Source organism: Pelophylax lessonae (genome assembly GCF_965119305.1).
Source record: "Pelophylax lessonae genome assembly, chromosome: 4".
In the NCBI taxonomy this organism is placed as follows: Eukaryota; Metazoa; Chordata; class Amphibia; order Anura; family Ranidae; genus Pelophylax; species Pelophylax lessonae.
Window position 1 is genome coordinate 651,107,703 of NC_138771.1, and position 9,976 is coordinate 651,117,678.

Consider the following 9,976-nt stretch of genomic DNA (forward strand, 5'->3'; position numbering starts at 1 on the left):
CTGGATACGTCCCAGCACCATATATCCATCGGGGGACACCTCCACTCTATTACTAATTTACAGGTAGTTACTATCAACAATATCTTTTTCCATTTCTCATTTTAGTCTTTATTATGGATATATTCCATATAATTTTCCTTCTACTTTTTCTTTTCCACAACCATCTAGATGACCTGTGTGTTTTTGACCTCACCTTGGAGATCCTCGTGGGAATTTCTGATCGGGGAGCTCTCTTTTCACTGTCATTTGCCAAACCACTGTGTATTTGGCTTATAACCATTCAAATCCCCTTTGGAAGCCCATACAATATAAATAAATTGTTCTGGGCCTATCTTGCATAGACCCAGCCAAACTGGCATATACTACTTGCGGCCATAGACAATTGAAGGCCTTTTTTTCATCCACCAAGGCCCATCCTTTTGGTTTTACGTCCTGGATTCCACGGAGGTCTTACATATCTGGTATGTAATTATAGAGGCATTTTCGCCCCCCTTTTTACATCTAAATACGACAAACACTGTGTATAATGAATCATGTGATGTATTGTTTCAAACATTGTTTAATACATGTGAAATCTAACTCTATACTTACCATTTGCATCATACTCACTGTTACCTTTTATGCTCCTAGTCTGAGCTCTGGTGTTTTCTGGACTATCGAGAAAGGCAATTGGACCGAAACGCGTCTAGTCCGATCCAGACACCTCAGACCCTCTTGGTTCCAAGACGTATCTATGACCTTGTTTTTATCATATATTTTATTTGTGATTATGTATGTTTCATCTTTGTAATACGTGTAATAAAATTTATATATTTTCATACTCAAGTCCTGGTTCTTGCCGTTGAAAGTCCCAATCCTCAGGGGTTATTTATTGTTCCATATTTATCAGGGATGTTGGCAAGATTCCAGGTTTAAAACACAGAATCCGAATTTATCCTTGCTGTAAGGAAACAAGTTTCAACTTACTGTACATCCCGAGAGAGTGTGAAAAGACATACAAACACTGCACTTAGGTAATATAATCATTTTGATTGAATGCATTCTTCCTGCCACCAGCCGAGGTAGTTTAGTCCATATCCAATACTGCTTTCTCTTGTCTGCTACAGACTGAGTGCATCCAAGACAAAGTCTCTAGAATGAAGCTCAAGGATGAGTTTTTAATGGTCAAAGGTGGAGCTTTTCTAAAAAATTCTACTGTTGTGTATTGTGTCATTAATTTATTTCAAGCAGACTTAAAACCTTACTGACAGGTCCACTTTAACAATCCAATTTTAAAATCTTTGCATAGATTGTCCAACACATGTATAGTGCAAGAACCTGCCCAAAATGTTGGTGAACCTAATGAGGTGACGGTCATTGAAGATTACCACCAGCAGGAAAAGAGGGTTATTGCACTGATTACCTTCTTATTATATACAAGTCATCCCCACAGATATGTGCAGTTAGTCATGGACACTAGCAAAACTAATTGGCTAATTGCTTTTTTCTGGGGAATTATGAGGGTCATTATTATATTACACAGCTAGATTGGCATGTCATATAGCTCAGATGTCATGTATTGCATTTATGTATTTGAGTGTTGTACAGATTGTTCTGGTTTGCAAACCATTTTCCCTGTAGAAACAACCTCACCAAGAATGTGGTGTGCAATGTAATCATTATGTTTAATGATCCAAACTGGGTTATACATGTTTTTAGATAGACCAGAAGAACCTGTTTATTATTTAACAGATACAAAACTTGGATACATTTTGTTACATTTGTTGCAGAGTGCGATTACTGGGTGCAGCGGAGTCCATTCAGATCAGACATTGTGGAGTAACAGTAACTGGCTTCTTTATTGGAACATAACACAGAAAGCAAAGATGTCACCTTCTCATTGTAATAAGAACAACAGACAGGAAGAGATAACCAACAAGTACAGTGCAGTGTACAGGAAATACAACACATCATAGAAAATGCATAGCATATCACTTAGCATTAGCGACATCTACTGTCCTATTTGTGAACTGCAGTTTATTGGCTAAGCTGAAAGCTGTTGTATCTCCAACACCCCTTCTGAACAGCTAAGGCTTAGTCTATTAAACCCATCTTCTTTGTAAGCCTTGAGTGTCTTTCAGCAGTCAGAGGCTTTGTAAGGATATCTGCTGTCATATCCTCGGTTGGGCAATAAAGTAACTCAAGAAGACCTTGCTCTTGAAGATCCCTAAGAAAGTGGAACTTCACATCAATGTGCTTGGTTCTTGAATTAACTCCTTCCATGCGCGCAAGTGCAAGAAATCCTTGATTGCTGTAACGCTCCTGCGTTTTTTGTAGTAGGCTGGATTTGCAGCTGCAGAATCTCCACTCAGTAGTCATGTAGAGATGTGTTGAATAACCAGATCCAACTCTCCAGACTCATCACTGTGGGCCTGTCAGCTTCAGCATACAGATATACACACTCAATAAGATGTTCCTGGAGTGATAGGATGTATATGTTAGTATGAAGATGATGTGCTGAAGGGACAGGTGTGTATTTAGATGGTATTAGGTAGAATGCAGATAGGTTAGTAATCGAGTATGGTAACAGGTGGTAAGGACAGCAGATGACAAATACAGGATAGACTAACCCAGTGCAAGGATAGATGGTAGTAGACTCAAGAGCTAGCAATCTATGTAACAGTGCAGATGATAGAATTAGTATGCATAGATAGTAACAGTCCTTAATGTGCAGAGGTAGATAGTGTAAGTAAGGTTATGGAGGATTCCCCTGTGGGGTACTTATCACTAGTAAGGTTAGTAGTAGAAGGGTCCAGTAGCGAGGGAGTGATCCAGTAGCGAGATACAGGGATCAGTAGCGAGGTTCCGGTCTGTTTCCAAGTAAAAGAGAATAGCTGGAGGTTCCGGTAGCAAGACAAGCTTGTAAGCATGTGGACACACAGGCAGGTTGAACGAACAATGTGAGAGAGAACGCCGGCGGTTGAAATAGCCGCTCTGCGGCGCTCGGCGATGACGTCGTCCGTCTTAAAGGTGTATGCGTACCACCTAATTAGAAAGGTGGGACGCATATCAAAAGAAAATAGAAAATAAGGGTACCAGAGGTACAAGAATCTTACAATTGCCCTCATAGATTTCTGTTGGTCCCAACTGTGGTTGACCCAAATCTGTTAATAGCTGTCTCAGCCATATAACTTCTTGGCTTGCTTGCGCTGCAGCAACTTATTCTGCTTCAGTAGACGACAGTGAAACAGAGAGTTGCTTTTTACTAGTCCAACTGATGGCACCTCCTGACAGAAAAAATAAGTATCCACTGGTAGATTTCCTGTCGCTGGTGTCTCCTGCCCAGTCAGCATCCACATATCCTGTTAAAGTGCTTTCATCGCTTGCTGGTAACTTTAACTTGTAGTGCGAAGTCCCTTTAAGATAGCAAATGATTCGCTTTACAGCATTCCAGTCCTTTTGACTTGGCATTGAAACCTTTCTGCATAGGATTCCAACAGTTACTGCAATGTCCGGCCTTGTAGCAGTGGTAAGATATAGCAATTTTCCTATTGCCTTCCTGTATTGAGTATTAGTAGGTAATGGGTCATCTTGGCAATTCATCTCCTTTACCGTAGGTAGTTGGTTTCCATAGGAGACTTTACTGGTTTGGTGTCTTCCATTCCAAATATTTCAATTATTTCTTGTATTTTGTGTCTTTGGTTCAGAAGAAAGCTGCCATCTTCCTCTCTCTCGATCTGGATGCCGAGGTAATTCTTTATGTTGCCAAGATCTTTGGTGTTGAAGTTCTGATTTCGTTTTTCTAGGATTTCTGCTTCATCCCCTTCTTGCTCAAAGCAAATCAGGATATCATCCACATAAATAAGCATATAGACCCATCTGTTTGCCAATTTCTTTGTGTATAAGCAGGGGTCTGCTTTACTCCTCAGAAAGTTTTGATGTGTAAGCACTTCATTTATTTTTATATTCCACGCTCTGGCTGCTTGCTTTAGTCCATATATACTCCTGTGAAGTTTGCATACTAGGTCTGGCCTTTGTTAATCTTTGAACACTGGTGGCTGTTCCATGTAAATCTCTTCTGTTAGCTCGCCATGTAGAAACACGGTTTTCACATCAAAACGTTTCACTTGCATTTTCCTTGTGACGGCTACTGTCAGTAAAGTCCGTATTGTAGTGTGCTTGACTCCTTTTGCAAATGTCTCATCATAGTCCTCTCTGTATTTTTGAGAATAGCCCTTGGCTACTAGTCTTGCTTTATATCGCTCAATTGTGCCATCTGCATTGTATTTCACTTTAAAAGTCCATTTACAGCCTATGGCTTTCCTTCCAGGTGGTAGTTCTGTAAGTGTCCATGTTTTAGTGTCATGCATGGATTTTATCTCTTCATCAGCAGCCTTTATCCATTTACTTGCTTCTTGTTCTGGAAGCTGAGATATTTCTTCCCAGGTTGCAGGTTCGTTGATACTGGCAGTACTTGCTTTGTATGACAGGTATGTACAGGTGGTTTACCCTTGTTTTTTCTTGTTAAACGTCTCAATTTTGTGTCTGAGCCTTCTTGTGTCTGCTCTTCAGTACTGGTAGAGTCTGCACTCACTTCAACTGTTTGTTCAGAAGTTACAGAGATAGGCTGGTCAATGTCAGTTTTCTCTTCTATTCTTGCTTCTACTGTTGTCATTACATTGTCTCTGAAATCTTCAACAAAAGTTATGCTTTTGCTAATGGCAACCTTGTCTGTTTTGGGATTAAGGATTCTGTAACCTTTGACATTGTCACTGTATCCAACAAAGATACCTTCAAATGCTCTGTTTTGGAGTTTGGTGCGTTTTTCTTCAGGTATGTAAATAAATGCTTTGCATCCAAAAACTCTTAGGTGTTTTACATTTGGCTTCTCATTGTGCCAAAGTTCATATGGAGTTTTCTCTATTGTTCTGGAAAGAAGTCTGTTCTGCAAATATGTAGCTGTCATTGCTGCTTCACCCCAGTATTTTTGTGGTAGTCCAGAGTCTGTCAGCATACATCTGATCATTTCAGTCAGAGTTCTGTTCTTTCTTTCAGCTACTCCATTTTGTTCTGGTGTATATGGGACTGTCTTTTGATGTTCTATTCCATTCTGTTTTAAGTACTCTTGTATCTTATATCCTGTGAATCCACCCCAATTATCACTTCGAAGTATGAGAGGCTTCCTCTGAAACTTGTTTCTGGTCTTTATTATATAGTCTTGTAATTTGTCAAAAACGTCACTCTTGTGTTGCATTAGGTAGGTGACTGTGTATCTCAGGGGAGGGCTGGCAGCCTTAAGCCTGGGGGGCAAGTCCAGTCAAGTGGCCCGTCGAACCACCGAATCAACTCACCATCCATGCCCACCTGGTTTTAAAACGGATATTCATGTTATATAGCAAGACAAATTTGACACAATGTGGTATCATAATTAAATTTTAATAGCAACAAAGGGGGTTTAACAAAAATAAAATCTACAGTTGTAACAAATTAAAGTATTGTATGAACACAATACACTTAAAGAATATGTGATACAGAAAATACAGAAGCCAGAGAAAGAAATATCTGTATAAAACTTGTAAACTAAATATTTGTTTAAACAGTTAGCAAAGACCTCATCAAGGAAGAACTTTGACGAATAATTTCCAATACATCAAGAAACTGGACCAGTTCCAGAAGATCTCTCTCCACTGACATGAGCATTAGGGCATCAAGCAGTTCTTGTCCCATTGTGGCTCGGAGTCGGTTCTTGATGATTTTCAGCTTGCTGAATGCTCTCTCACATGACACTTGTGTAAAAGAAAGGGTCAACAGGTACTCGTAGGTGATTGACAGATTTTCATAAGCTGTAGAATAAAGGTTGTATTTTAGCAACAACCTGTGACAGCAAAAAAAGCACTGCCTGCAAGAACCACACTTCGATTCCTTTTGTACCTCGACTAGTTTTTCGGTAGGGGAAATCCTGTCATCTTCATCCTCCTCATTATCATCAAGAATTATTTCCACTTTCTGTGTCTCATCTTCAGAAAGACATCCTGTAAGACTGGGAAATAAGTTGGCAAAACTTATTAATTCAGTTTTGAGAGAACATTCGTTTACTCTGGCTAACTTAGAAATTCTCTCCAGTGCCCCTCCATCCAGCACTTTGGGATCTGTCCTAATTGTCAGAAAAGTGCGAGGATCCAAAAAGTGGGAATCCATAACCAATTGCTTATTTTCTGAAAATCTCTCTATTAAACTTTGTATGATTTGGTCCAGAATTGGTCTGAACACACTAGCTCGAAAGTATTGCATTTCATCTTCAGGTCGTTCATCGTGTGAAGATTCTCCAGCCATGCGTTTTTTTCGTGACACTCTTCGAACTGGAAGCACAGTCTCAACTTCCAAGGAGCTGAGAATGTCACTTTCATCCATCAACTCATTTGTTTTTATTGCAAAGTGTTCAGCCTTTTGTTTTAGATAGTTGAAATCTATTTGTTTCAGTTGTTCAACTGCACTTTCAATCATTTGCCATGCTACCATGAAGTCAAGGCCACTGGTTTGTAGATATTTCGAAACTGGCCCTATAACATCAAAAACCTGCAAAAATATGTTTGCTGTTAAGATAGTCTTAAACTGACAAAGATTTTGAAAAAGGGATGAGGCTTCAGAAGTGGTTTTTGATTCAAACAAGTTGCTCTGGGAAATTACATATAAAACTTCAAGGGTGTCCAAATAAAGAGAATGTTTCTCGCCAAAAATCCAGTTCAGGGCCTTTTCTTTTGCCCACCATCTTGTCTCTCCAAGTTTTTGCAATTTTAAAAGTTTTTCTTGTCCATATCTTTTATCCAGTTGATCTTTCCAGATATTCATTCTCTTGTGGGAGTCTCCAATAAAGGTTGCCAAACGATTTAGGAGACCAAAAAGATTTTTTGCTTCCAATACTTGACAGCAATCTGAGACACACAGGTTAAGGATATGACTATAGCACCAAATATAGACCGCATCTGGCACTACCTTCGCAATCTGTGCACGTAGTCCCACATACTCACTCCTCATATTTGCTGCACCATCAAATGATTCACCAGCAATTTTTTGGAAATCTAATCCAAGTACATCAAAACAGGACACTAGAAGTTCATGAAATCCTTTTCCTGTAGCATCTTTAACAGGGAGAATCGCCACAAGCCGTTCCTTAATCTCTTCATCTTTCACATATCTCACAACCACAGTTGCTTGATCTACAATTCCAACATCCTGTGTGGAGTCAACCTGTATACTGAAACGTTTTTCTCCGATTTCAGACACAACTAAGGTTTTCATGCATCGAACTATTGCTGCAAATACTTTCTTTACTGTCTTACTGGACAAAAATGTTACAAGAGATCCCCGTCCAGTTGTTGGTTTTCCTGATGTTTTTCTGTCTTTCAATCGCTGTTTTCTTTTTTCACTGTCCTGAATACTTTTATCAAGGTGATTTTTAAGAGGAACATCATACTGTGATAAAAGTAGGACAATTTCCAGAAAGTTCCCATGGTTTATTTCACTGTTATTTAAATTGTACAGTGATTCATTAGTGCCATGGGCACGAAATGGCAAACCCTGTTTTCCAAGCAGTTTTACAATATCAAATATACGGTTTAATACCTCAATATTTTGAAGTATCTCCTTTTTTCTTCTGGAAGCATGAGCTTGATTTATTAATGTGTCAATGCTTCTATTCTTTTTCACGGTGAAATAAGCACTAACAGCATCACAATGGCTTTTAGAAGATTCATGCTTATTTGCTGCCTGATAGCAATGCCGAAAATTAGTACAACCACTAGTGAACGAGGAAGAGGAATCAGAAAAGGCAATGCATATGCTGCAAAAAAATGCTTCTAACTTCCGATTCTTCATCTTACAACTTAGCCATGAACGCTTAATACGATCCCCATTAGGCTTTTTGCGGTAATAAAAGTCCGCTTCTTGAAAAGGAAGATCTTCGCATTCAGTCCTGGTTGGCTGAAAAGGGTGTTTTTCAACAAAATGTATTTTTTCTCCTATGGAACATGCAGGAGGAAGACAAAAAAGTATTTCTAATGGATCACTCATCACACTCTCTGATATGTCTTCTGGTGCGATACATTCTAATTCAGGAAGGTCTTCAAAAACATCTGGATCATTCATATGTGCTTGCTCTCTGCATTCTGACACCAGCTCTTCCTCATCCACCTGCATTTCTGCTTGTTCACTCACATCCTCTTCACCAGATACAACGGGCATGCTTGAAGAATGACTTGGTCCAGCAGAAACCTCATCAACAGGAGTTCTTTCATGTATACCATCAGCCTAAAACAAATTTTTTTTGTCAACCTACTTTAAACTTCCCAAAAAGATCTAGATCAGGGTTTCTCAACCAGGTTTCCTTCTGAGGTTGCTAGTTCCCTGAGCAATGGGCAATTTATGCCTCTCAGATAAGCTTCCAATGACACCATTGTTACTTTTAGCTCTCTGTAAGGGGGGTAATTCTTCCCAATGATGACAAGTGTAAGGAGCATTCTTCCCACTGACTGTCACACTAATATGAGTTGTATATTTTTAATTTTTAGCAGGGGTTCCCTGAGACCAGAAATTTATTCATGGGTTCCTCTGTGTTGAAAAGGTTGAGAAATGCTGCTCTACATGTAACCAAGAAACTCCGGGAACTCCATGCATGGTAACACAATAAAAGAAAAAAAAAACTCATGCAAACAAATGAGATAATCAATACTTACCTTACATGTAAGATTTTATGTGATTTCAAATAGGTAAAAATATATATAAAAAATAAAACTGTGATCATGGAAAGTCAAGTGTGCACACTCCTTGATAATCCATCTTGAATCTTAAATGTAAAACTCATCATGCACATGCAAACAGACTAGGTATAGTCACTCTTGTTATCAGAGTGAATATACACTTCTGCACCATAAAATGTAAGAACCAGCCTTAACTTTTGAACTTTTTACATACCACCAAAAAAGATAGTTTCATCTGCTTAGGATCCCTTCCTGCTAACTCAAGTTCTTTCGACCGTTTTTCTCGTGTTTTCTGAGCACCACCCTTCTCTTTAGATTTTATTTTACTCCTCTCCATATTTATCAATATGAAAACAACTGTAAAATGTATGAAATACCAAAACATGACAATGAGCTACATAAAACCAGCAAACTTTTACTAATTCTGCAATCCAAAACTTCACTAATCACATGATAATATAGGGATAAAAACCAAAGTAAAACACATATCTAATGTAGGACTCTGCTCACTTTAGGTGCAAAACGTATGTGTAGAATGAAGAATCTGCGTGAAACAGTGGGCCACAAAATACCAGTAACATAGAAACATGGAATGTGTCGGCAGATAAGAACCATTGGGCCCATCTAGATTGCCCAAATTCTGCCTAAAAAAATAGCATACTTCTATTAGCCCCTGGCCTCATCTTATTTCTAGAATAGCCCTATGTCTACCCCCATGCATGATTTAACTGCTTCACTGTATTACCCTCTACAACTTCTGCAGGAAGCGTGCATCCACCACCCTCTCACCAATTACTTCCTGATCTTGCCTAAACACAACAATATCATAATGATAATATAATGCAGGATTGTATCCAATGCCATGTATTATAATACAGTAACAAGAATATGCAAAGTGCTGCTTAATACAAAGTGCTGCTTAATTGTGACTTTTACATTAACGGGAAATACACACAAAGAGCAAAGTTCTTTTATAGAGAATTAGATGTGAATTTTGTAAATATACATGTTGAACAGATGATTAAAGGGATACAGTTATTTGGATATCACCAAAACAACTTTAGCTTAGTAAAGCAGTTTGGATTTACAGATCATGCCTCTGAAGTCTCACTGCTCATTTGCCATTTAGGCACTAAATCACTTTGTTTCTGTCCATGCAGCCCTAGCCACACTTCCCCTGACTGTGACTGACACAGCCTGCATGAAAAAAATGGTTTCATTTTCAATCAGATGTTACTTTC